This window comes from Oryctolagus cuniculus, chromosome 2 (assembly GCF_964237555.1).
Source record: "Oryctolagus cuniculus chromosome 2, mOryCun1.1, whole genome shotgun sequence".
NCBI lineage: Eukaryota > Metazoa > Chordata > Mammalia > Lagomorpha > Leporidae > Oryctolagus > Oryctolagus cuniculus.
In genome coordinates, this window is record NC_091433.1 from 47,162,356 (window position 1) to 47,189,782 (window position 27,427).

Here is a 27,427-nt window from a genome sequence, read left to right on the forward strand (position 1 = left end):
TGAGCGTTTTTTTATGTGTCTATTGGCTGTTTGTATTTCATCCATTGACAAATGCTTGTTCATGCCTTTTACCCATTTCTTTTTTATAATGATGTATTTATTTACTTATTTGAAAGTTTTATATAAAGAGAGGGAGAGACAGAGGCGGGGGGAGGAGGGGAGAGAAAGTGAAAGAGAGAGAGAGAGAGCTCTTCCATATTCTGGTTTACTCCCCAAAATAGCAGCAATGGCCTGGGCTGGGCCAGGCTGAAGGCAGGAGCCAGGAGTTTCATCCAGGTCTCCCAAGTGGGTGGTAGAGGCCCAAATACTTGCACCATCATTCACTGTTTTTCCCAGGTCATTAGCAGAGGGCTAGATTGGAAGTGGAGCAGCCAGTACTTGAACTGGTTTCCATTTGGGATGCTGGCATCACAGATAGAGGCTTTACCCACTGCACCAAAAGACGAGCCCCTTGCCCATTTCTTAAATGGATTGTTTTGCTGTTGTTAAGTTTCTTGAGCTCTTTATAGAACCTGGAAGTTAATCCTTTATCAGTTGCATAGTTTGCAAATATTTTCTCCCATTTTGTGGGTTGCCTCTTCACTTTGCTGAGTGTTTATTTTGCAGTGCAAAAGCTTCTTGGCTTGATGTAACCCCGTTTACAAATCTTTTGCTTTAATTGTCTATGCTTCTGGAGTGTTTTTCAAAAAGCCTTTCCTATCCAAATGTCTTGTAGAGTTTTTCCAGTGTTCCCCTCTAATAATTTGATGGTATCAGATTATAGCTTTAGATCCTTGATGCATTGTGAGTTGCTTTTTGTATAATGTGTAAGGTAAGTGCCTTCTTTCATATTTCTGCATGCAGAGATCCAATTTTCCCAACACTGTTTGTTGAAGAGACTGTCCTGGTGCCAGGGATTGATTTTAGCTTCTTTGTCAAATCTAAGTTGGTTGTAGATGTGTGGATTAATTTCTGGGGTTTCTATTCTGTTACATTGGTCAAAATGTCTATTTTTGTGCCAGTATCAGGTTGTTTTGATTATAAATGCCCTGTATTATGTTTTGAAATCTAGTATTGTGATACCTCTGGCTTTGGTTTTGTTCTTTAATGTTGCTTTATCTATTCAGGGTCTCCTGTGTTTCCATATGAATTTTAATTTTGTTTTTTTTTCTAGATCTTCAAAGAATGTCATTGGTATTATGATTGGGATCATATTCAATCTGTAAATTGCATTCAGTAGTATGGACATTTTGAAGATACTGATTATTCCATTCCTTGAACATGGAAGATCCTTCCATTTTTTTCTGTCTTTTTTTTCTTTAATGTTTTTTAATTTTCATCCTTGGTTAAATTATTCTAAGGAATTTAAGTTTTTTGTAGCTATTGAGAATGGGATTGATCTTAAAAGTTCTTTCTCAGCCATGACATTATTTGTGTATACAAAGGTTATTGATTTTTGTGTGTTGATTTTGTATTCTGCTACTTTACCAAACTCTCTTATGAATTCCAATAGTCTCTTAGTGGACTCTTCTGTATCCCCTTTGTATAGAATCATGTCATCTGCAAATAGGGATAATTTTGTTTCCTCCTATACAATTCGTATTCCTTTGATTTGTTTTTCTTACCTAATGGCTCTGGCTAAAACTTTCAGAAATATACTGAATAGCAATGGTCAGAGTGGCCATCCTTGTCTGGTTCTGGATCTCAATGGGAATGCTTATAGCTTTTCCCCATTCAATATTATGCTGGGTATGTGTTGTGAATTGCCTTGATTGTGTGGAGGAATGCTCACCCTATACTCAATTTGTTTAAGGTTTTTTTTTATCATGAAAGGATATTGTACTTTATCAAATACTCTCTCTGCATCTATTGAGATGATCATATGGTTTTTATTCTTCAATTTGTTATGTGATGTATCACACTTCTTGATTTGCACATGTTGAGCCAGCCCTGCATACCAGGCATAAATTCCAATTGGTCTGGGTGAATGATCTTGTTGATGTGCTGTTGGATTCTGTTAGCTAGTATTTTGTTGAGGATTTTTGTATCTATGTTCATCAGTGATATTGGTTTATAGTTCTTTCTTTTTTGTATCCTTTTCTTGTTTTGGAATTAAGGTGATGCTGACCTTTTCCAAGGAGTTTAGGAGGACTAACTCCCTTTCAATTGTTTTGAATAGTTTGGGAATAATTGGAATTAGTTCTTTAAACATTTGGTATAATTCATCTATGAAGCCATCTAGCCCTGAGATTTTCTCTATTGGGAGGGTCTTTATTACTGATTTAACTTCTGCCTTGGTTATTGGTCTATTTGGGCTTTCTATGTCTTCATGACTCAATTTTGTTGGATTGCATGTGTTCAGAAATCTATCCATTACTTCTAGATTTTCCAGTTTGTTTTCATATAGCTGTTTGTAGTAATTCCTGATTATTCATTTTATTTCTGTGGTTTCAATCATAACATCTCCTTTTTCATCACTGATTTTATTGATTTGAGTCCTCTCCCTAACCCACATTTTGGTTAGCTGGGCCAATGGTTTATGAATTTTGATTTTTTCCAAAAAAGTTCATTTAATCTTTTGTATTTTTTGTTCAAAATTTTTTATTTCTTTTATAATTTTAATATTTCTTTCATCTTACTGAATTTGGCTTTGGTTTGTTCTTGTTCTTCTAGATCCTTTAAATGCATTGATATACCAATTTTTTTTTTATCTTTTATATAATGAATATAAATTTCCAAAGTACGACTCATGGGTTACAATGGCTCCCCCCCCCATACCGTCCCTCCCACCCACAACCCTCCCCTTTCCCACTCCCTCTCCCCTTCCATTCACATCAAGATTCATTTTCGATTATCTTAATATACAGAAGATCAGCTTAGTATACCTTAAGTAAGGATTTCAACAGTTTGCTCCCACACAGAAACATAAAGTGAAAAATAATAGATGATTTTTTTTTAAATGATGATGAAATCAGATCAGACCTATTGTCATGTTTAATCCCAGTGAGATTCAAGTTGGGAATTGATAATTTTTTTTTTTTACAGAAGATCAGTTTAGTGTACATTAAGTAAAGATTTCAATCGTTTGCACCCCCATAGAAACACAAAGTGAAATATACTGTTTGAGTACTCGTTATAGCATTAAGCCTCAATGTCCAGCACATTAAGGACAGAGATCCTGCATGAGGAGTAAGTGCACAGTGACTCCTGTTGTTGACTTTACAAATTGACACTCCTGTTTATGGCATCAGTAATCTCCCTATGCACCAGTCATGAGTTTCCAAGGCTATGGAAGCCCCTTGAGTTCTCCGACTCTTATCTTGTTTAGACACGGTCATAGTCAAAGTGGAGGTTCTCTCCTCCCTTCAGAGAAAGGCACCTCCCTCTTTGAAGACCTGTTCTTTCCACTGGGATCTCACTCACAGAGATCTTTTTGCCAGAGTGTCTTGGCTTTCCATGCCTGAAATACTCTCATGGGCTTTTCAGCCAGATCCGAGTGCCTTTAGGGCTGATTCTGAGGCCAGAGTGCTATTTAGGACATCCGCCATTCTATGAGTCTGCTGAGTATCTCACTTCCCATGTTGGATCACTCTCCCCTTTATTTATTCTATCGGTTGGTGTTAGCAGGTACTAGACTTGTTTATGTGCTCCCTTTGACTCTTAGTCCTTTCGTTATGATCAATTGTGAACTGAAATTGATCACTTGTAGTAGTGAGATGGCATTGGCACATGCCACCTTGATGGGATTGAACTGGAATCCCCTGGTATGTTTCCAACTCTACCAATTGGGGCAAGTCAGCCCGAGCATGCCCCAAATTATACATCTCTTCCCTCTCTTATTCCCACTCTTATGTTTAACAGGGATCACATTTCAGTTAATTTTCAACACTTAAGAATAACTGTGTGATAATTACAGAATTAAACCAGTCATATTAAGTAGAACAGACAAAAAAAAATACTAAGAGGGATAATGTATTAAGTTGTCCATTAGCAGTCAGGGCTATGCTGATCAAGTCACCATTTCTCATAGTGTCCATTTCACTTCAGGAGGTTTCCTTTTTGGTGTTGAGTCAGTTGTCACCGATCAGGGAGAACATATGGTATTTGTCCCTTTGGGACTGGCTTACTTCACTCAGCATGATGTGTTCCAGATTCCTCCATTTTGTTGCAAATGACTGGATTTCGTTGTTTCTTACTGCGGTATAGTATTCTAAAGAATACATATCCCATAATTTCTTTATCCAGTCTACCGTTGATGGGCATTTAGGTTGGTTCCAGGTCTTGGCTATTGTGAATTGTGCTGCAATAAACATTAGGGTGCAGACCACTTTTTTGTTTGTCAATTTAAACTCCTTTGGGTAAATTCCAAGGAGTGGGATGGCTGGGTCGAACGGTAGGGTTATATTCAGGTTTCTGAGGAATCTCCAGACTGATTTCCATAGTGGCTTGACCAGTTTGCATTCCCACCAACAGTGGGTTAGTGTCCCTTTTTCCCCACATCCTCTCCAGCATCTGTTGTTGGTAGATTTCTGTATGTGAGCCATTCTAACCGGGGTGAGGTGAAACCTCATTGATATACCAATTATTTGATGCCTTTCCAATTTCTTGGTGTAGGCACTAATTACTATAAACTTTCCTCTTAACACTGCTTTTGCTGTATTCCATAAGTTTTGATATGATGTGTTGTCATCATCATTCACATACAGGAATTTTTTTTATTTCTGTTTTGATTTCTTTTATCACCTAATGTGCATTTAGGATCATGTTGTTTAGTCTTCAAGTGCTTACATATTTCTAGAGTTTCTTAAGTTGTCAATTTTCACCTTCATTCCACTGTAGTCAGAAAAGATCCATTATATGATTTCAAAATTTTTTAATTTTCTGAAACTTTCTTTATGGCCTAGAATATGGTCTATCCTATAGAAAGTACCTTGCACTGATGTAAAGCATGTATATTATGCAGCTGTGGGATAAAAATTTTCTGCAGATATCAATTAGGTTCTTTTGGTCCATATTGTAGATTAGCTCTGTTGTTTGTTGATTTTTTGTCTTATTGATCTGTCCATTGATGAAAGTGGGGTGTTGAATTCCCATATAATTATTTTATTGGAGTCTATATTGTCGCTCCCCCTCTTCGTGGAGGAGCAACACAGGACCCTGCGCTGTTCTTTCGTCTGCTCGGCCCTCCCCGGGTTTGCTGCTGGTCCTTCCCGGGTTGGCTACTATCCCTTCCACCTCCGTGGAAGGGCAGTTCCCCCTGGCCACATTCCCCACTTCCGCAGGGGAGCGGCACACCGCCGGCCGGCTTTCTCGGGGGCTGCACAGGTGTTCCTTCAGCTACATGTTCCCCTTAGATGTTCCCCATAGATGTTCCCGGTGCATGCCGTCTCTCTCCTCCTTTATAGTCCTCCTCCGCCAATCCCAACTCGGCTGCCCACACGCCGAGTACGCTGCTCTCCAATCAGGAGCAAGTCCTACAGTTTATTAGCTGAACTGGAGGCAGCTGTGCGGAAGCTGTTTACTTCTCTCCCAGCGCCATATTGTGGGAGAGCAGATGCATAGAATAAGTCTTAATTTCAGTAACTTAGACCAGTCCGGATTGCTCCCCACACTATATCTCCCTTTTAGATCCGTTAATATTTGTTTTAAATACCCAGATGCCCTGGCATTGGGTGCATATACATTTATTATACTCACATCTTCCTGTTGAATTGATCCCTCAGTCATTATATAATACCATTCTTTGTCTCTTTTAACAGCTTTTGTAATAAAGTATATTTTGTCAGATATTAGCATGGCTACATCTGCTCATTTTTGCTGTCCATGGCATAGAATATCTTTTCATCCTTTTACTTTCAGTCATGTGTATCTTTGTTGGTGAGATGTTTCTTGTAGGCAGTAGAAAGATGAGTCTTAGTTTTTAATCCATTCAACCAGTCTGTATATTTTAACTGGTGAGTTGAGACCATTTACATTTTCTGCCTTCACATTCTTTCATGATAATGAGTATCACTTAATGAGTGATAACTAATTTTTCAATTTCTGTTTGTTTTTGGAGGTCTGTATTTTACATTCATTCATAAATGAAAGTTTTGTTGCATACAGTATTCTGGGTTGACTGCTTTTTTTATCTTTTAGGACTTGGACTATGTCTCCCCATTCTTGCTTAGCCTGTAGGGATGATGAGAAACCAGCTGTCAGTCTAATTGGAAATCCTTTGAAGATAATCTGGCATTTCTTTCATACACATTTTAGAATCTTTTCATCATGTTTTACTTTTGAAAGTTTTACTATAATGTGTCATGGTAAAGATCTTTTCTGATAATATCTTTGTGCTTCCTGTATTCAGATGTACCTATCTGTCTCCAAATTACGGAAATTTTCTGCTATTTCACTGATTACATCTTATAATCCATTTTCTTTTTTCATGCCTTCAAGATCTCCTAAGACAAGTTTGTTTCAGGGACCAGTGCTGTGGCTTAGTGGGTAAAGCCACTGCGTGCAGTGCCGGTGTACCATATGGGTACTGGTTCTAGTCCCAGCAGCTTCACTTCCAATCCAGCTCTCTGTAATAGCCTGGGAAAGCAGTAGAAGATGGCCATAGTCCTTGCACCCCTGAACCCACATGGGAGACCTGGAAGAAGCTCCTGGATCCTGGCTTCAGATTGGCACAGCTCCTACCATTGGAGCTAATTGGGGAATGAACCAGTGGATGGAAGACCTCTCTCTCTGCCTCTCCTTCTCTCTCTGTGTAACTCTGACTTTCAAATAAAATCAATAAATAAATATTTAAAAAAAGACAAGCATGTTTCATTATTTGATATTATCTAACAAATCTAGAATACTTTTTTTTGTTTTTCTCTTTTTTTTATTTTGCTTTTTTTCTTTTTGTCTAAGTTATTTCTAAGGATTTGCCCTCTAGCTTGGATATTCTTTCTTCTGTCTCACTAAGTTTGTTGTTGATGCTTTCCATTCTATTTTCTCTTTGACATATTGAATTCTTCATTTCTAATATTTCAGTTTGATTTCTCTTCTATATCTCTACTTCCTGGAAGAATTTTTCATCCATGTTGTGTATGAATTTCGTTAACTCATGTATTCGCTTTTCTGTGTTTTGAGTAATCTTATGATTATTCTTTGGACTTACTTTTCAGACATTTCATCAATATGTTTATCCTCACATTCTAAGACACACTGATTTTGCAGACTCAGCCATGTCCTATCACATGCCCTATTGCAGTCATGGAATTCTCACAGTCACAGGGCACAAGTCTCCCACAGTCTTGGGAGCAAGGGTTCTACTCTCAGCCCCAGAAGCCTCCCCTACCCATGGAAATGTAATTGATCTTTTTAGCCTCTTCATGTGGGCTTTTACACATCAAATGTTTCTAATGTTGGTAATGGTAGCTTTGGGATCCACATGGAGGAAAGGCCTATACTTCCGGGAATGGAAAGTTGCTACCTGTACTTCTGGGGAAGAAAAGTCCTTGTCAAGGTCCCTACGGGTGCCTAAAGGTCAACCAATGAGGATTAGACCTGCCTCAACCTTTAACTCTCATGCCCTGAATCTATAAAAGGAGCCCTCCCAATCTCTGACGCACAACTTCCCTGGCCCCTGCTCTGTTGCTCTGTTGGGGCCGTGGAACCTTGCCCAGGAGCAGGACCCCAATAAAAACCTGTGAATTAATTGATTTGTCTGCCTGGGAAGATTTGTTACACGCCAGACACCTTGCAGGTAAGTCCAGTGTATGAAACGTATCAAATTTTTCTCACTGATTGTGATTTTTTCATCAAATCTAAGGGTTTTAGGTTATACTTAGAACTAGAGAATTTTCTTCAATTTTTTCTTAAGAATTTTATAGTTTCACATTTTCCCCTGAATCATTTTAAATAAATTTTTGTGTAAGATTAAAGGTTGAGGTTAGAGTTCATGCTTTCAACTTTGAATTTCAGTTTGCTTCAGTAGCATGTGTTAAAATGGTCATCATTTCTCCACTGAGTTGCTTTGGTTCTTTGGCAAAATTAGGTGTGAATATTTGTGTGTGTCTGATTTTGGATTCAGTCCTGTATCCCACTTATCTATGTGTCTGTCTCTCCACAATACTACAGATTTATGGGATACTATCAAGTGACCCAACATAGAGATTTTAGGAGTTCCTGAAGGTATGGAAAGAGAGAGTGGGCTGGAAGGCCTATTTACTAAAATAATTATAGAAAGCTTCCCCAATTTGGAGAAAGATAGGGTGTCCAAGTACAGGAAGCACATAGAATTTTTCATTCCTTTAATTTTCAGTATGCGTGTATCTTTGTTAATGAGATGTGTTTCTTATAGGCAGCAAATTAATGGGTCATTTTTTTTAATCTGTTCAGCCAGTCTGTATCTTTTAACTAGAGAACTGAAGCCATTTGCATTCAAGGTGACTATTCATAAGTAATGACTTGGCCCTGTCATTTTTCCATCTATATTCCTATTGTTTACATTGGATTTTGTTTGTACTTTTACTGGGGGATTTTCTATTTTCACATTGTTTCACAATGATTGCTATATTTCTATGTTTCTGTATGTAGTATATCCTTAAGCATCTTTTGTAAAGCTGGATGAGTGGTGACAAATTTCTTCAATTTCTGTTTGTTATGGAAGGTCTTTATTTCACCTTTATTCATAAATGAGAGCTTTGCAGGGCACAGTATTCTGGGTTGACAGTATTTTTCTCTTAAGACTTGAACTATGTCTCACCATTCTCTTCTAGTCTGTAGGTTTCCTGATGAGAAGTCAACTGTGAGTCTAATTGGAGATCCTCTGGAAGTAACCGAGCATTTCTCTTGTGCATACTTTAGAATCTTCCCTTTATGTTTTACTGTGGAAAATTTGACTATAATGTATCATGGTCAAGATCATTCATGTCTGTTAGGAGAAGAGTCTTTGTACTTGCCTGTCTCCAGGCTTAAGAATTACACTCTTTTCATGCTAATGGGAAGCAAAAAAAGGGAAGACATTGCCATCCTAATATCAGACAAAATAGACTTAACACAAAAACTGTTAAAAGAGATAAAAAAAATGGCACTATGTAATGATTAAGGGATCAATTCAACAGGAAAATGTGACTCTAATAAATGTATATGCATCCAATTACAGGGCACCTGATTATTTAAAAGAAATGTTAATGGATCTAAAAGGAGACATAGTAACAGGGGGCCTCAACACCCCCTTTCATCAATGTACAGATCAATTAGACAGAAAATCAATAAAGACAAAGAAACAACAGAGTTCATTGACAGTATGGACCAAATGGACCTGATATTTACAGAACTTTTCACCCAACAGTTGCAGAATACACATTCTTCTCATCAGTGCATGGAACTTTCTCTAGGATAGACCATATACTAGGCCATAATACAAGTCTCAGCAAATTAATAAAATCAGAATCATACCATGCATCTTCTTTTACCATAATGGAATGAAGTTTGAAATCAACAATTCAAGGATCTCTAGATCATATGCAAATACATGGAGACTGAACAACATGTTCCCGAATGAGCAATGGGTCATAGAAGAAATCAAAAGAGAAATTCACAATTTCTGAAAACAAATGAAGATAAAAATACATCATATCAAAACATGGGATACAACAAAAGCAGTGTTAAGAGGGGAGTTTATAACAAATCTTTACTTGATATGTGCTGGATTGAACTTCTGTTTATAAAGAGAGTTGAGAATACATCTTGATGTGAATGGAATGGGAGAGGGAGTGGGAGATGGGAGGGTTGCGGGTGGGAGGGAAGTTAGGGTGGTGGGGGGAAGCCATTGCAATCCATAAACTGTACTTTGGAAATTTATATTTACTAAATAAAAGTTAAAAAAAATTGAAAAGGTAACAAATAAATGAGCTATCCATGGATCTCAGGGACCTAGAAAAACAGCAGCAAATAAAATCCCAATTTAGTAGAAGAGAAGAAATAAACAAAACTGAAACCAAAAATACAATACAATGATCAGTGAAATGAAGAGCTCTTTTTTGAAAAAAAAAAAAATTGATACACTATTGGTCCAACTAACCAAAAAAGAGTGAGAAGATGGAAATCAACAAAATCAGAGGTGATAAAGGAAATGTAACAACAGATACCACAGAAATAAAAAGAATTATCAGGAATTACTACAAACAGTTGTATCCCAACAAATTGGGGAACCTGGAAGAAATGGGTAGATTCCTAGACATATACAATCTACTGAAATTGAGTCATGAAGACATATAAAACCTTTACAGACTAATAACCAAGATGGAAATTGAGTCAGTAATAAAGACCCTCCAAAACCAGAAAAGCCTAGGATTGCATGGCTTCACTGTTGAATTCTACCAGACATTTAAAAAGAACTAGTTCCTATTCTTCTCAAGCTATTCAAAACAATTGAAAGAAACAGAATCCTCTCAAATTCCTTCTATGAAGTCTGAATCACCTTAAACTCTTAACCAAAAAATGATACAACAGAGAAAGAGAACTATAGATCAACATCCCTGATGAACATAGATGTAGCAATGCTCAACGAAATACTAGCTAATTAAATATAATTTCACATCAGAAAGATCATTCTCGTGGACCAAGTTTGACTTATCCCTGGTATGCAGGGATAGTTAAATGCTTGCAAATCAATCAATTTGATACATCACATAAACAAATTGAAGAACAAAAACCATATGGTTATCTGAATAGATACAGAGAAAGCATTTGAAATAATACAACATCATCTCTTGATGAAAACCTTAAGCAAATTGGGCATCAAGGAGCATTCCTTAACATAATCAAGGCAATTTATGACAAACACATGGGCAGTATCCTATTGAATGGGGAAAAGTTGGAAGCATTCTCCCTAAGATCTGGAGCTGAACAAGAATGCCCACTCTCATCATTGCTATTTAATATAGTCCTGGAAGTTTTAGCCAGAGCCATTGGGCAAGAAAAAGAAATCAAAAGGATACAAATTGGAAATGAGGAAGTCTTACTATACCTATTGGCAGATGACATAATACTATATATAGGGAATCCAAAAAGCTCCACTGAGAGACTATTGTTACTCATAAAAGGGTTCGGAAAAGTGGCAAGATATAAAAATCGTACAAAAATCAATAGCCTTTGTATACACAGATAATACCATGCCTGAGAAAGAACTTTTTTTCAACTTTTATTTAATAAATATAAATTTCCAAAATACAACTTTTGAATTATAATGGCTTTTCCCCCATAACCTCCCTCCCATCCACAACCATCCCATCTCCCACTCCCTCTCCCAAGCCATTCTTCATCAAGATTCATTTTCAATTATCTTTATATATAGAAGATCAACATAGTATATACTAAGTAAATACTTCAGCAGACTGCACCCACACAAACACACAAAGTATAGAGTACTGTTTGATTAGTAGTTTTACCATTAATTCGCATAGTAGAACACATTAAGGACAGAGATCCTACGTGGGGAGTAAGTGCACAGTGACTCCCATTGTTGATTTAACAATTGACACTGGAGAAAGAACTTTTAAGATCAATTCCATTCACAACAGCTACAAAAAGAATTAAATGCCTTGGAATAAATTTAACCAAGGTGTCAAAGGTCTTTATGGTCAAAATCACGAGACATTAAAGAAAGAAATAGAAGACATTAAAAACTGAAAGAATCTTCCATATTCATGAATTAGAAGAATCAACATCATCAAAATGTCCATACTACTAAAAATATTTACAGATTCAGTGTGATACCAACCAAAATACCAAGGAAATTCTCCACAGAGCTAGAAAAAGTGGTGCTAAAATTCATATGGAAACACAAGAGATCCCAAATAGCTAAAACCATCGTATAGAGCAAAAACAAACCTGGAGGAATCACAATACCTGATTTCAAGATATATAAAAGGGCAGTTATAATAGCCTGGCACTGGGACAAAAACAGATGTGTATACCAATGTAACAGAATATAAACTCCATAAATCAATCAATACATCTACAACCAACTTATCTTTGACAAAGGAGCTAAAATTGATCCCTGGAGCAAGGACGATCTCTTCAACAAATGGTGCTGGGAAACTGGATCTTCTCATTCAGAAGTATGAAGCAAGGCCCCTACCTTGCAAAAATCCACTCAAAATGGATCAAAGACCTAAATCTATGACCCAATATCATCAAATTATTAGAGAACATTAGGTAAAACCTACAAGACATTGAGATAGGAAAAGAGTTCTTGGAAAAGACCCCAGAAGCACAGGCAACCAAAGCCAACATTGACAAATGGAATTACATCAAACTGAGAACCTTCTGCACTGCAAAAGAAACACTCAGCAAAGTGAACAGGCAACCAACAGAATGGGAAAAAATATTTGCAAACCATGCAACTGATAAAGAATTAGTATCCAGAATATATAAAGAGCTCGAGAAACTCAACAAGAACAAAATAAACAGTCCAGTTAAGAAAAGGACAAAGCAGTTGAACAGGTATTTTTCAAAAGAGGAAAATCAAATGGCCAACAGACATATTTAAAAAATGCTCAGGATCACTAGCTATCAGGGAAATGCAAATCAAAACCTGAATGATGTTTCACCTCACCTCAGTTAGAATGGCTTTCACACAGAAATCAATAAACAACAAATGCTGGCAAGATGTTCTGGAGAAGGTACCCCAACCCACTGTTGGTGGGAATGTACACTGGTGCAGCCACTGTGGAAGACAGTATGGAGATACCTCAGAATATGAATATTGTCCCACCATATAGTCCAGCCATCCCACTCCTGGAAATTTACCTAAACCAAAAGAAATCAGCATATAAAAGAATGATTTGTACCCCTAAGTATACTGCAGCACAATTCACAATAGCTAAGATATGGAATGAACTCAGATGTCCATCAACTGCTGGCTAGATAAAGAAATTATGGTATATATACACTCTACAGTACTACTCAGATGTTAACAAAATTAAATCCTGTCTTTCGAACAAGATGGATGCAACTGGAAACCATTATACTTGGTGAAATGATCCAGGTCCAAAAAGACAGATATTATATGTTTTCCCTGATCTAACTAATAGAGTACCTAAAATGTAATGTATTGGAGTGAAATGGACATTTTGAGATTCAATGATTTGTTACTGCTCTAGTCTCTTCTGTTGATGAACAGTGTTTTGTTTTGCTTTGTTTTTTTTTTTTTATTTTCATACTATTTGTTGAACTTTTTTACTTAGTGTAGGGTTAACTTTACGATCATTAATTACACTGAAAATAGATCTTTAAAAAATTAAGAGTGGGAATGGGAGGGGGAGGAAGAAGAAGGGTTGGAGTGTGTGTGGGGAGAGGGAAGTTAGGGTGGGAAGTATCACTGTGTTCCTAAATCTGTATATATGAAATACAATAAACTTGTACACCTTAAATAAATTTTTTTCAAAAAGACTTTTCAGGCTGGCCCATTATTGTGGCTGCATCACTCTAGCTGATTCCCCCCACCCACCACCTGGCCATGAACATTTTCTGTGTCTAAATCCATCCCTCCCTTCAACCTGCCAGCCTTCACGCCTCCTGGGGAGAAAGGGACTCACAGCAGTTTTAGATCTGTGGGACCGAGCAGATAAAGGAGGCTTCCAGTCTGTGCCTCCTGTGACAGTGGGCTCCTTTTCTCAGCCTGCCTCCACCCCGCTGCCTACATTGTGGTGTCTTTTAGCAGTGCTGGTGTCCTATCTCTGGCCTTTGCTTGTTGATAATGTTTGTGAATGATCTCTGTTGCCATGTTGGTCTCACCATTAAGTCCAGGGAAGGCATGAATTTATCTGGGCTTTATTCTGGTGTAAAATACCAGACTGGTTGCTCCTCCTCTGTTGGGTAGGAGGGACACAGACATGTGCCACTGCATTGTTCCCCTAGTAGAAAAGTCGCAAATCAGTCTACCTTCTTATCTCCATTTAGCATCCTGCTCATTGTCAACTTGCATTACTTCCAAGTTTATATTTGTACTTGAGTGAAGAATCAGGGAGAGACAAGTCTATGCCATCTCATCAGTACCAGAACTTGCACCACAATATTTTTGTTAAAAATCTAGAAATTTATTTCTGAAAAGAGTTCACAAATATAGTGAGATAGTTTCTGCGTCTTATCACAGCAGAAGTCCTCTAAAAGCTCTGAAGAATGATCATAGTGTGGAGATATGTTTCACTTTTAAAATGGTGGCCCTTTATAGGTTTAGACACATCTGTGGGGAGTACTAGTTTGAGAAGCAACCCTGAGGACTGGATCCAGAAAAAGTATGCTGCCCAGGTTGAAATCTATGGGAGTTTTCTCATAATGAACACAAGAACAATGTTAAATATCAATATAGACACGCTCCTGCCCTCCTAAGCCAATGCTTTGAAAGCAAATTCCAGAATGTATATGAAGTCTTAGACTAAAGATCTTAATTATAATCACATCTGCTTGCCAAAAAGTGCACAAATCTATGGTATGACATGTAGGTATCAGGCTTCCCTTCACTCCTACAAAATAGAATTTACAACTGGAATTAATTGTGGATGACTGGCTTGTGACTGTGTAAGTTATTCCAGGCCAGAGGTCTCAGGGACAAAGCATTCCCATCTATCTTTGTCTTCAACCCTCATGTGAGGAGCCCATTTGTCAGCTTTCTTTATTGATTTTTTTTATTTGGAGTAGTGACTCAACATGTACTAGACAGCCAAATAAATTACCAATCACCACCTTCTTCACACACTTCTAGGTTTCCAAAAACTGTGCACATATGCAACATATGATTCTGTAATATACAAAAAACTTCAAAGTGTCTGGAAATAGCTCATCACTTAAAACATATACCATGTTGTTGGCTTTTATTGGTTTAGAAGTGAGAGTCTACTTTTGATATTTCTTAAATGATAATTTGATGTACATTGTTATTACGACATAACAATTTGTGCATAGACTATTTGGGCATTTTATATTGTCATCAATTTATTTTCACTGCAGTCTGATATTAATTTTTTATTTTGCTCTTTTCTCAATCCTACTGTATAAAGTATCTTCATTTTGCAGATGTGCAAACTGAAGAGAGGGTTAGGACTTATTTTTTCTAAGGTCAAACAGCTAACTTCCAGCAGACTTGAGACCAGAATATAGATCTTCTGACTCCAGGCTCTTTGCAGTAAACATCAATCCCTCTGTGACTAAAGTGCAAACACAGGATGAAAGGATACATGGAGCAGAATACAAAAGGCATCATTTCATGCTGCATCCGGGAAACACTTCTGATTACCAATCTTGTATTAATTTACTGATCTGTGTGTAGCCTGTGACTAAATATGCTGATGAATTCTGATATGAATCAGCTATGTTCGTCATTGGCTAAAATTCATACTTTAGTCATACCTATGTGAGTGATATCCTACCCTATATAAAGAGATTGTTGCTTTGTAGTTAACTTTTAAAAGTATGACTCATAGAGTTACAGTTCAAAAATTTTCAAATGATTATTATTATTGTAGAAAGCATGTCAGCATCTTGATATGTCAATTTATCTCACTTCCATTCACCATTTTGTGGAGAAGATAAATTTTGGACTTAATTTGTCACATACTCACAGATTTAACCAGAGAATGTGGCTCCACTTTATAATAAAATTTCCTTTGTTTATTCAATAAGCTGTATTAGTTTTATTATAAAACCATTGCCTATGGAGAAGATTTTAAAGTAATTGAGTCTATTTGTTTCTTTCTCCTTGGTATATTAATATTTCCCTTGTATGGTGCGTTAGAAAATATGTGACCTGGAAAGCTGCCTAATTCTTGTCACAGCTGCAACCTTACTGATGCAGAAAATTTGGCATTTATGGAAAATGAAGCTATCTCTAATGTTCTGAATGCCCTTCTAGAATCCCCCTTGTTTACTCGCTATGTTTGGCACCTCCAAAAAGGGACAGCTTTCAGGAATAAGTGGAAAAAAATGAGGAGATGTTCATTTGTGAATAAAATGGTGGCATAAAAGAAAATTGATTTTTGCCCCCTGCGGCTGATGTCTGTGGCGGTTGCTCTGCCTGTCACTGATAGCTGTGTGGGTCAGCCTGTGACTTGTGAATTACAACACTGACCCACCCCAGACCAGGATTGTTGCTGTTATGCGTTTCCATGGTGCCAGGCTTCCCTATCAGAGTGTGCTATTGTGATTGCTTAGTGTACTTTCCGTATTCCCTGATGGACGTTCTGGGTCAGGGATAATACCTTCCGTCTCACTATTGCATAAATCTAGCACAGGATTGGCACATGGTGGCTGCTTAATGAGTGTTTTTTTCAACAAAAGAATGAATACAGTTTAAAGTGTGGACTCATCCCCACATTCTTTTTTAACAGCTTTATTTAACTATAATGTTTATATAATAAAAATTCTATGTGTGTTTAATATGTACAATTTGATGAGTTTAGACTCATGCATACACCTGTAACACCATGAACACAATCACGGTGACAAATATATCCACCACCTCAAAAGTTTCCTCTGTCTTCTTTTGGTCATAGGGATATAAGGATACCAAGAAAATGTACAGCCAGGCTTTAACTAGATCTTTGTTGTTTACATCTTCCAAAACTAGAGGGCAGGTGTCATGGAGTAGTGGGTTAGGCTGAGCTTGGGATGTTAATTCAAGTTCTGACCCAGCTGCTAATGTTCTTGGGAAAACAACTAACGACTGCCCAAGTACTTGGATCGCTGCCACCCACATGGGAGACTTGCATAGAGTTCTGGGCTCTTGGATTCATCCTGGTCCAACCCTGACTATTGTAGCCATTTGGGGGGATGAACTAGCAAATGAAAGATCTTTCTGTCTCCCTCACTCCCATCCCTCTGACTTTCAAATAAATAAGAAACTAAACCTTTTAAAATATCTTCTTATTAGCATCACTTCTTCTTGTCTATCTTCCAGCCCTCTTACGTATGTTTACAAACTAAATCATACTTAAATGAAATGAATGGGACCAAAAAAAAGGTCTCCCCAGATAATGAGCATATACCCAGATGGTCATATTCTTATCATTTATCAGGTAACTCGTATCTGAGGGACAGTTTTGGAGAAAGGAGAAGGAGGAAATGGAGTGTGTATGGAGTAACAAGACAATTATTTATTTCAAAAATAATTCTGAACTGCTGCAGAATGTGTGTCCTAAACTGACTTGTCTGTATAGATATAATCTTCTCAACATAGCAAGGGTGGTCCACATTGGGTCCACGTTACTTATGTGATGGCAGGGAGCAGAAGGCAAGGGGAGGAATGAATTCTATGGAGCCTGGAATAGAGGCAAAAGTCCTCCATTTGACAATGCCAGTAGAGTAAGAAGGGGCTAATTAAAGAATTGTGCAGATCCTAAAACAATGTCAAAGTCAGGTCCATAATTCTAGTGGGAAATCCTGACAATGGTTAAGTTGAATGACTTTTTTTTAAAAAAAAGGTCAGTATTAAGGCAGGAGTCAAGGAGTAAGTAGATGAAAGCAAGCATGACTGGTTAAGCAGTCATTGAGATGGGGCCAAAAGAATCCATCCATTGGAGGATTCCTCTGCTGAGCTGCCCAAGTATAGGGCAAGCATACTGAGCGTGACTTTATGGTAAGAGTGGAGCAGACGGATGTCCTCATTCCACACTGCTGGTCTCTGAGCAGTGTCTCTAGTCCTCTCTGCAGGACTCTGGAACTCCACAACCATGGGCATCCCGCGTGTTCTTTCTGTACAGACATCACAGTCGTCTCTTCCTCTTTTCCAGCTTCATCCACTTCCAATGCCATCTCCCTTCCCAACCTCAGGAGAGAAATCAGCCATAGACTTTAAATTCCATCCAGTTGGCTGGGCTGTGGGATTAGAATGGCTGAGTTTACCACCACTTGGATGAAGCCTAGGACCAAGATGAGAAGAGCATAGATGGAATAAGAAATAGCGTGGCCCCCACACATTGTAAATTTAGGAAAGATATATATATATATATATATATATATATGTTTTAAATATTTATGTATTCATTTGACAGTCAAAGTTACATACAGAAAGAAGGCAAGGCAGAGAGAGAGAGAGAGAGAGAGAGAGAGAGAGAAATATCTTCCATCTGCTGGTTCACTCCCCAATTGGCTGCAATGGCTGGAGCTGCGCTGATCTGAAGCCAGGAGTCAGGAGCTTCTTCAGGGTCTCCCACATGAGTGCAGGGGCCCAAGGACTTGGGCCATCTTCTACTGCTTTCCTAGGCCATAGCAGAGAGCTGGATCGGAAGAGGAGGAGCTAGGACTTGAACTGGAGCCCAGGTGGGATGCCGGCACTGCAGGCGGTAGGCTTTATCTGCTACGCCACAGTGCCAGCCCCAGAAAAGATATTAAGATAAAAAACGGATGCATTTTCCACACCTAATGGTGTCTTAGGGTAATGAAAATCTCTCCCCTTTACCACGTTGTCTACCTGCTCTAAGTTTTCTTCAACAGGCTGTGGTTGATTTTTATCAAGGAGGAACTATTGTTAACCAGATAGTGAGTACCATCCAGTGACTTAGATACTGTCATTTACATACTTACATACAGACATTAAGCTGCCCCAGTCAGCTGGCATCCTTTCTCCTCTCTCCCCCTCTCTCTAAGGGATACTCCTGTAACTCTTTTTGCTATTAAGTGCTCTAGAATACCTATTCTGTCAAAAACACAAGCCTTACTCCTTCTCCCTGATACACAACACACATCTAATATATCCAAAACAGAATTCTTAACTGTTTCTGCATTTTCTCCCAGCTATTTCTGCTTCATTTGACTTACTTATATAATTAAATTTTACATCTTTCTTATACTTTTTTGGGGCCCAAAGTCCAAGAGTTTCTGTGATGTCTTTCTTCTCTTCTAAACCACATTTAAATCATCAGTGAGTCCTGTTGACATTGCCTAAAAACTACAAGTCAGGTCTGATTTCTCATTAATGTAGCCACCTTCACAACCAGGGGAAGCCCCTTATGTTTTCCCAACTCAGCTCTGCTTCTGTTTTTGTTCACCTGTGCTCTATTCTATTCCAATCCCCAGAAGGAATCCACTCAGAACAGAGTTCAAGTCCTCTTATTCATCTACTTTAACCTATTCAATATATTCCCATTTCAGAATTAAAATTTAAAAACCTTACCTTATGCATTAAATTCATCTATCACCTGGTTCCCAACTATCTCTCTGGCCATAGTGTGGTTAACACTCAGCTGTCTAGGTTCAGTCCTGGCATAAATATTGGTTAATATTTTCATTTGTGGTAACAAGTAAGACACATGGGTGTTGAAACTTCATCCTTGTGTCAGTGCTATGAATTAATTCTTTGCCAGATTGGATAATAATTTTCAAATACCAAAAAAAGTATTCTCATTATTTTGTGCTATTCAAATGTAACAAAAAATTTTTAAGTTTAATCTGCATTTTCAACATTTTCTCTATTTCTTTCTTGAATCTAGACCATCAACTAAAATTAAGTTCAGCCCTACTTTTTATTTATTAATTTCCAGGTAGTTCTCCCATCATGGGTGGCTTAGAACTAACAACTCAACCTCACTGAAGACAGAGTTGGGAAGAGATGTGCAGGAGCTATGAGTTTGTCTTCTGAACTGTGTCAGGGCTGGGAACATCCGCATACACCTGTCAGAGGCACACAAGTTAAATACAGTTCATGCCTATATACAATTTTCAGCCAAGTATGAACTGCACATTGAAATAAATGTAAATCGTTCGACTCGGATTTTTCTGGCCCCTTTGCTTTGTTTTTTTATGGTGCAATGAAGAATGCAATTGCAGGTCAATTTCTGAACATACTTCATTGTGAAGCTGAAATTTTCACACAATGATGAGTAGCAGCCGGTATGGTATGCTGGTTTCATTTCCTAACCTGGCACCTTTTCTGTTTATTTTTTTTCTTCAAACTCAAATAGTCTCACCTGGCATTTGGAAGACTGATTCAACTGTTTCAACATTTCCTAGGCAAAAAAACCTAAGTTAATTAAAAACCCAAATAGAGCTGATCTCTGTAGAGCAGAGCACTGAAGAATACCAATAAGCAGATATTTATGTTTTTATTTCTACAGAGCTTTGAAACTATTTAATATTCTATTGCACTCAGTTCACTAGTCACCAACACAGTTGGCTTTTGATCAATTTTTGTTAACTGGTGAATATAGATTTGTAAAGCATTCTAATCAATGAAAAATGTATTGGAGCCATGGAAATGTGACTTTATCTCTTTAGCTGTTGAAAAACAAAGATAGGAAATACAAATACCTGTAAAAAGATAGTGGCTGTCTTTGGGGTATATTGAGAGCTTCAGTGGGGAGGAGGGAAAGCTAATTTGCATAGCTAGCAAGAGAACTCTGCATAGGATGAAAGGTCTTGTCCAAAAAGAGAAACAAAAGGCATAGGGTCTCACCAGCCCTCGGGTAAAAGGCAAACACCCTACTGCCTTCAATAGGGGTTACTCTTGGCCTCCCCAGATGCTTCTTAGTGACATATCAACACAGAGAAGACCAGAAGAGCTGGAGAGGGAGAGACCAAAATGTGTCCCCATGCAGCCAACCACAGCACAAGATGTGCCACCCATCAGCCTGACTGAGTCTGAAGCACTGCATCCACCAGCACCTGGTGCCTGGATGAGCTAAAGAGGAGCGGCCTGGGGTAGACACCCGCTTTTGCACCTGCCATCGATTGTGTTGCTGGTGCCCTTGAAGGTACGGAGACACAGATGCAAACAAGGGACCTCACTCCTACTCCCATGAAACTTATCTTCTAGAGAGGAGACAGCTGATAAGCAAGTCAGTTCATGTATGAACAAGAAAGGATTGGAGATCAACATATGCATGAGAAAGAATGAATTGGGTACCTGATAGAAGGACAGGATTGGGGCGCACGGAAGTACTTTAGATTAGCTGAAGAGTAGACTCAGAAAGGTAATGCATGAATTGAATCTAATGAAAGAAGCATTCAGGCATGTTGACTTCTGAAGGTAGGCAGGCATTTTGTACAGCAGTCAGGACATCCTTGGGACACCTGCATTCCATATAGGAGTGCCTGGATTCAAGTTCCGGTTCTGCTCCTGATTCGTACTTTCCACTAATGAACACCTGGGAGGCTCAAATACTTGAGTGCCTGCCACTCTTGTGGGATATCCAGATTGAGTTCCCATTTCCTAGGTTTGGTCTGGCCCAGCCCCTGCTGTTGAAAGCATTTTAGGGGAAGAACCAGCACATGGAAGATTGGAAGATTCTCTCTCTCTTTCTCTCTCTCTCTCTCTCATTGTGTGTGTGTGTGTGTGTGTGTGTGTGTGTGTGTCTTTCTGCCTCTCTGGATTTCATTCCCATGGTGGAGTCTTACCCACCAATGTGATGGCATTTGGGGAATGGAGCCCTTGGGAGATACTCAGGGTTAATGAGGTCATGAGGGTAGGGCCCCAGATGATGGACTTAGTGCCCTTATAAGAAGATATATCAGAGAACTAGTGTTTTATCCCTGCCGTGTGAGGACATGGGAAGAAGGTGGCTATCTGCAAGCCAAGCAGAGGGTGCACACCAGACACTGAATCTGCTGGTTCCTTATCTCAGAATTCCCAGCTTCCAGAACGGTGAAGAATGAATTTCTGTTATTTAAGCCACCCAGTCTATGGCATGTTGTGATTGCAGCCAGTGCAGACTAAGATACCATCTTAGTAACTTCTGTCTAATTATTGGCTAAGCCTTGGATGTCTCCGCTGTAATATGGGAAGGTATAAGCATTCATAACATAGTTTATTGGGATAATTAAATGAAATTATGCATTCCAAGTGTTCACTATAACACCCATGACGTAGGAAATTCTCACAAATCTTATTATTAATCATTTATTCTGTAAGAATAAATGTGAGTGATGAAAAAAACACTAAAACTTTTTAGGAGTCTTTTTGATTTGATTTGTATTAGCAAAATCCTCCCTGGTGGCACCCCACGGAGTGGAGGGAGAAATACTGCAAGAGTCATGAGATCATTGGAATGTAGAGCACAACGGCGGCTTCGTCAATGAGAATGCAGATGCAATGCCAAGAGTGACTCTGGAAAAGGAGCAAACAGAATAATGGTTTCTTGAAATGATTGCATTAAAATTATTGGAAAAAAAAAAGATTAGTATTCTTTTCATTGCCTCCTACTGATTTGGATCCAATCCAATCATATAAAGTGGTAATAGTGGTTTTGTTAACTTCTCATGAGGAGAAGGATCAGTCTATTATAGGAGAAAAGGTAGGACTTACCAACCATACTTCTGCATATACTCCTGGATTCTCCTTTTTATAGGTCACAGAAATGAATTTTTTGTTTTGTCTTCTTCTTTTCTATTTTTTACATTTTTGTTAATAAAAGAGAACAGATTCCACGTAGTTAACAGAATTCTAAGAATAGAATGATAATTCCCTCCCTTGTCCTTCCTTTCTTTCATTAATTTTTTCAACAACATATTTTTAATTTACTTTATAGTAAAGGCTTAATGCTCCACTAAATAAAGACTTCAACAAGTAAAAATGAGAAAGCACACTGTGAAGAACTGAATTTTAATGTAGAATAAATTAATATAAATAAATAAAACAAATAATTTAGAATAAAATTCTCTGCCATTTACCCATTGATCCAAAAATCTATGAACTCTGTCACATGCCCCGTGCTCCCTGACAGACCTTCAGGAGGTCCCTTCCTGAAGGCAGCAATTGCAGACATGTAACTAAACGCAGCACAAAGAGAAGCTTACTCCATGCTTACTTGGTCCAACTCAGGGCCAAGCACAGGCCACTCAAGACAGAAAGTCAAGGCTCCCTGTTGGTGTAATAGGCAAGTTATCTAGACTGGGCCTCTTACTGAAAACAAAGAAAACTCCTCACTAGCACAGGGAAGAAAAATCTTGCAGCATTGATACCCAACCAGGAAAGGAGTTTTAGGTAAAAAAAATTAAGCTACCTAAAGAGGCACACAGGGTCTGAGGTGACTTCAGCTCTAAGCAGATTTGCTGAACAAAATGGCTTTGTGATTTTACCTTCATAAACTCACAGACATAGGAGATTGGGACAAGACCCTTTATCCATAAAAATGATATCTTGTAAAGGTGAACAAGAAATAACATTGATACGGATATTGGTAATCACAATTAATTGGTTTTAGAAGGGTTAGAAATTTCACTTCATTTCTTTTATTCAACAACGGTTCATCTCTAAGAGATGAAATATTGGCTTTTGGAGAAAAAGAGATGATGTTTAAGGAGACTGAATATGATGTTAACTGTCTTTGTTTCAGGTTAAGGTATGGGCAAGCAAATCCAGCCTTCTGTGAGTACATCTGAATCCTCCCTGGTGTGGTCAGGGACAGGGTTCTCACAACAGAGCCTAAGCAGGAGTAACTCAGGGCCTGCTTGAAGGTTTGTGTCACAAAGAGCCACATCTGCTCCTCTAACCTTTCTGTCTTGAAGCAAGCAAGGTTGGTGATGTCTGGAGGGACCAAGTGTGATAATGGAAGAGTCTCCATCAGTCCAACCCTGAGTGAGAGACGACCCACACACTGAGCAACTGCCTTGACTCAGAGGTGAGGATGCAGGAAACTGCTACTGTGCCAAATCGTGGGCATACTGGGATCTGCTGATGACTTCAGCCTTGTCTGACTAACACAGAAGGACCAAGCACTTGTCCTTTTGCAGACTAGAACCTCTGACTACTGCAATCCCAGATCACTAGGAAACTGGAAACTGGAGGAGAGGAGAGGAGTGGCAGATCAGGGGTGAGATGGGGACACAGGGGAAGGAGATGCACCTTCTCATTGTTTTCATTTGTTGTATTATGAAGACAATCGCTAACTGTAAGATCCATTTTGAGACAAAGAATGAAGCATGTTATGCTAATGTTTTATTCCTATCGTCTGGGACATTAGGAACTCTTCGTGTGACCCTTCCTGATGTCATTATATCATTCCTTCCATGCGCTGAGCAGGTATCCATTGCTGTGACTTTATATAGTTATTCCTTCACTTTTTTCACAGTTTTACACACTACAGATGTATGCATCTTTAAATTAATAATACTTTAATACATAATAATATAAAAATAAATGATATGAAATCTTTCATAAGTAGAATCATTATGTCCATATTCTTCTGTGATTGATAGTTCTGTTATGTGTGTGAAATTCATGTCTGTGGATGCAATTACTTGTCCATGTCATTTTTATTAAATCATATTCAATTGTGTGAATGTGCTATAATTTACATATTTTAATTAAGAAACATGTGTCTTCTGGTGTCTACATTGTAGTTTAACAGTCGAGTCGCCACCTGCAACATGGGCATCCCATATGGGCGCCAGTTCATTCCTGGCTACTACACTTCAATCTAGCTCCATGCTAATGGCCTGAGAAAGCAGCAGAAGGTAGCCCAAGTGCTTGGGCCTTTGCATGCACATGGGAAACCTGGAGGAGGTTTCTGGCCCCTGGCTTTGGCCTGGTTCAGCCCTAATGCTTGGAATTGTTTAGGGAAGTGAATTGGCCAATGAAAGATTTCTCTCTTTCTCTGTCTCTCCCTCTCTCTATAACTCTGCCTTTCAAATAAACAAGTAAATATTTAAAAAAAAATAAAATAAACATGGGGATTCTTCCCAGTTTGTGAACAAACTCAGTGTCGTACATGCCTCCAGGGGACAATACACTTATACTGTCCTATGTTATAAATACACGTATATATCATTTAGTTTGGTTGGGTCACAAGATACATGGATATTCAACTAACCTGAATAAAATAGAACTGTTTTCCACAATAGTTATACTAATTTCCAGATCCATATCACTGTAGAAAGACTTTCTATTGCTTTCCGTTCCTTTCAACGTTTAGTCCTGTTGCACTTTATCTTCATCACACTTTCAAATGTATAATGCAATACCATTCTGACTTTAATTTGCACTTTCTTGATTACTAATACATCATACACTTTTTCATATATTTATTAGGCAGTTGAGTTTCCTCCATTAAAAAGCAGGGATTAGCCAGTGCCGCGGCTCAATAGGCTAATCCTCCACCTTGCGGCACCGGCACACCTGATTCTGTCCCGGTTGCCCCCCTTCCAGGCCAGCTCTCTGCTGTGGCCTGGGAGGGCAGTGGAGGATGGCCCAAGTGCTTGGGCCCTGCACCCCATGGGAGACCAGGAGAAGCAGCTGGCTCCTGACTTCGGATCAGCGCGGTGCGGCGGTGGCCATTGGAGGGTGAACCAACGGCAAAAGGAAGATCTTTCTTTCTCTCTCTCTCTCTCTATCACTGTCCACTCTGCCTGTAAAAAAAAAAAAAAGCATGGATTAATAGTTTCTTGTTTATAGGCCGGCCCGTGGCTCACTAGGCTAATCCTCCACCTGTGGTGCCGGAACCCAGGGTTCTAGTCCCGGTTGGGGCACCAGATTCTGTCCCGGTTGCTCCTCTTTCAGTCCAGCTCTCTGCTGTGGCCTGGGAAGGCAGTGGAGGATGGCCCAAGTGCTTGGGCCCTGCACCCGCATGGGAGACGAGGAGGAAGTGCCTGGCTCTTGGCTTCGGATCGGCGCAGTGCAATGGCTGTAGCGGCCATTGGAGGGTGAACCAACGGAAAGAAAGACCTTTCTCTCTGTCTCTCTCACTGTCTAACTGCCTGTCAAAAAAAAAAAATAGTTTCTTGCTTATTGTACCCTTAAATCACTTGTCTGTTAATACTTTACAGGAATTTTTGTATATTCCAGATACAAATTCTTTGATTTTTTGTTATTTTTTTATATTCTTCCAGATTATAGCATACCTTTTTATTCTTTAAATAGAGTCTTTTGATGAACAGAACTTTTAGGTTTAACGTGTTTGAATTTGGAGTCTTGTCAAATTCTTTACATCAACACATGTGTAAACGTGAACTCAAAGCTATACAGAAATTGGCTTGGAAGTCAAAACCTTCAGATGGAAAACCCCCAACTCCAGCCAAAAACTGAGAAAAGCAAAGTTTCTTCTATCTTGCTCTGCAAGGTGGATTTGTTTTCCTCATCATTTTCTATCCACTGATGTTAAGACATGTCAGGAATTCTATTTTTATTACCATATCTCAATCACTCTTTGACCTGTGCAATCCTAGGTTTTAGTTCCTCCCAGTGTGCTTCCACTTGAATTGGAGCTCTGGGTCTACAAGGCTAACACACTTCCAGGTAGCCGTTGGCTTCAGCTTAGCTTAATGCTCTGCGCTGTATTTTGGCTTTCTTTTCCACTCTGAGGATTTTCCTTAAAATTTTACCATCTCTATCACATCTCTGACAAGAGATTTCATTATTTTATCCAAAATGTAAAATTGTTTTCCAGCCTAAGAATTTCCCAGGATATTTTGCATAGCCAGAAAAGTAAGTATGAATGGTAGATATTCAGACAAGAAAATAAAAATTCAGCTGTCATTGGGTAGAAGAATTTAATAGATAAGGGAATGTAAGACACAGCAGTCTGAAACTGAGCCTAATCTTTAGTGCAAAATGGAAACAGATACTAGCCTAAGTGTATTTTATTCCAGTTTCTCTTTCTGAATAAATGGAAATCTGTATGAAACTCTACCAACTCTGATTCCTTTAAAAAATTTGATTCAGCCAGTGGATCCCAGTGTCATTTAAATCACAACACAGTTCCTGGTATGTAACATTCACTCAAGAAACTTTCTATAAACAGAAGTTTTAAAGCAGAAATATTATCCCATCTTCCCTTTCCTTAATATACATCAATGTCTTCATTGTTTACAAATTTCTTAGCTTGTACAGTAAGAGATTCATTGTCTCTACGTGTGCATGTGCTACTCTCTCTACCCGGGATCTCATGCCTCTCCTTTTTTTCTACTTGTGTGCTGTTTCCCATTCTTCCAGAACCTACATGCATGGCACCACTTTTTTTTTTTTTAACATTGTCCTTGACCATCCCCATGCACAGATGGCCTCTTTTCCCTCCTTATTCTATTGAGCTACACACCAGATTCTAACTTAATGCACTGTATTGTAGTTATTTGTTATGTTAGCACTTGGCTGCCAAGTGTGATACAAGTCACGCGGGGAAAGGGAAATGCACTATTCAGTTCCTTATCCCAAAGCACTTAGTGATTGTGCCTGACACAGAGCGTCAAAGATGTTTATTAAGTGACCAAACGGAGTAACACTACTTCACAGTCAGGTTGGGAGGCTTTTTCTTTTTAAACATACCATTAAGAATTCTCATTCTGAATAAATCTGGACAGCATCCCCATTTCTGTGTCTTCTAAATTCCTGTTACAGTAACAGTGAGGCTAAAGAAAGATGAAAAAGCTCTTATCTCTGAAAGTGAAAGCTGATAGACAACTTAATGACAGAAGTGAAGATAATCTCCACCTGCAGTAAGATAGATATTAATGAGCTAAAAATACAGTGCATCTATGCCTCACAGCA

At 38.6% G+C, this 27,427-nt stretch overlaps 1 long non-coding RNA gene across 1 annotated transcript in view; it reads left to right on the plus strand.

Annotated features, from left to right (window-relative positions):
- Window positions 1–24,017, plus strand: part of LOC127490262 (uncharacterized) — a 55,564-nt gene extending 31,547 nt beyond the window's left edge. The window contains exon 3 of the long non-coding RNA XR_007918120.2: window positions 23,283–24,017. This is a non-coding gene — a long non-coding RNA (uncharacterized lncRNA). The remainder of the gene's footprint in view (window positions 1–23,282) is intronic.
- Window positions 24,018–27,427: the final 3,410 nt, after the last annotated feature.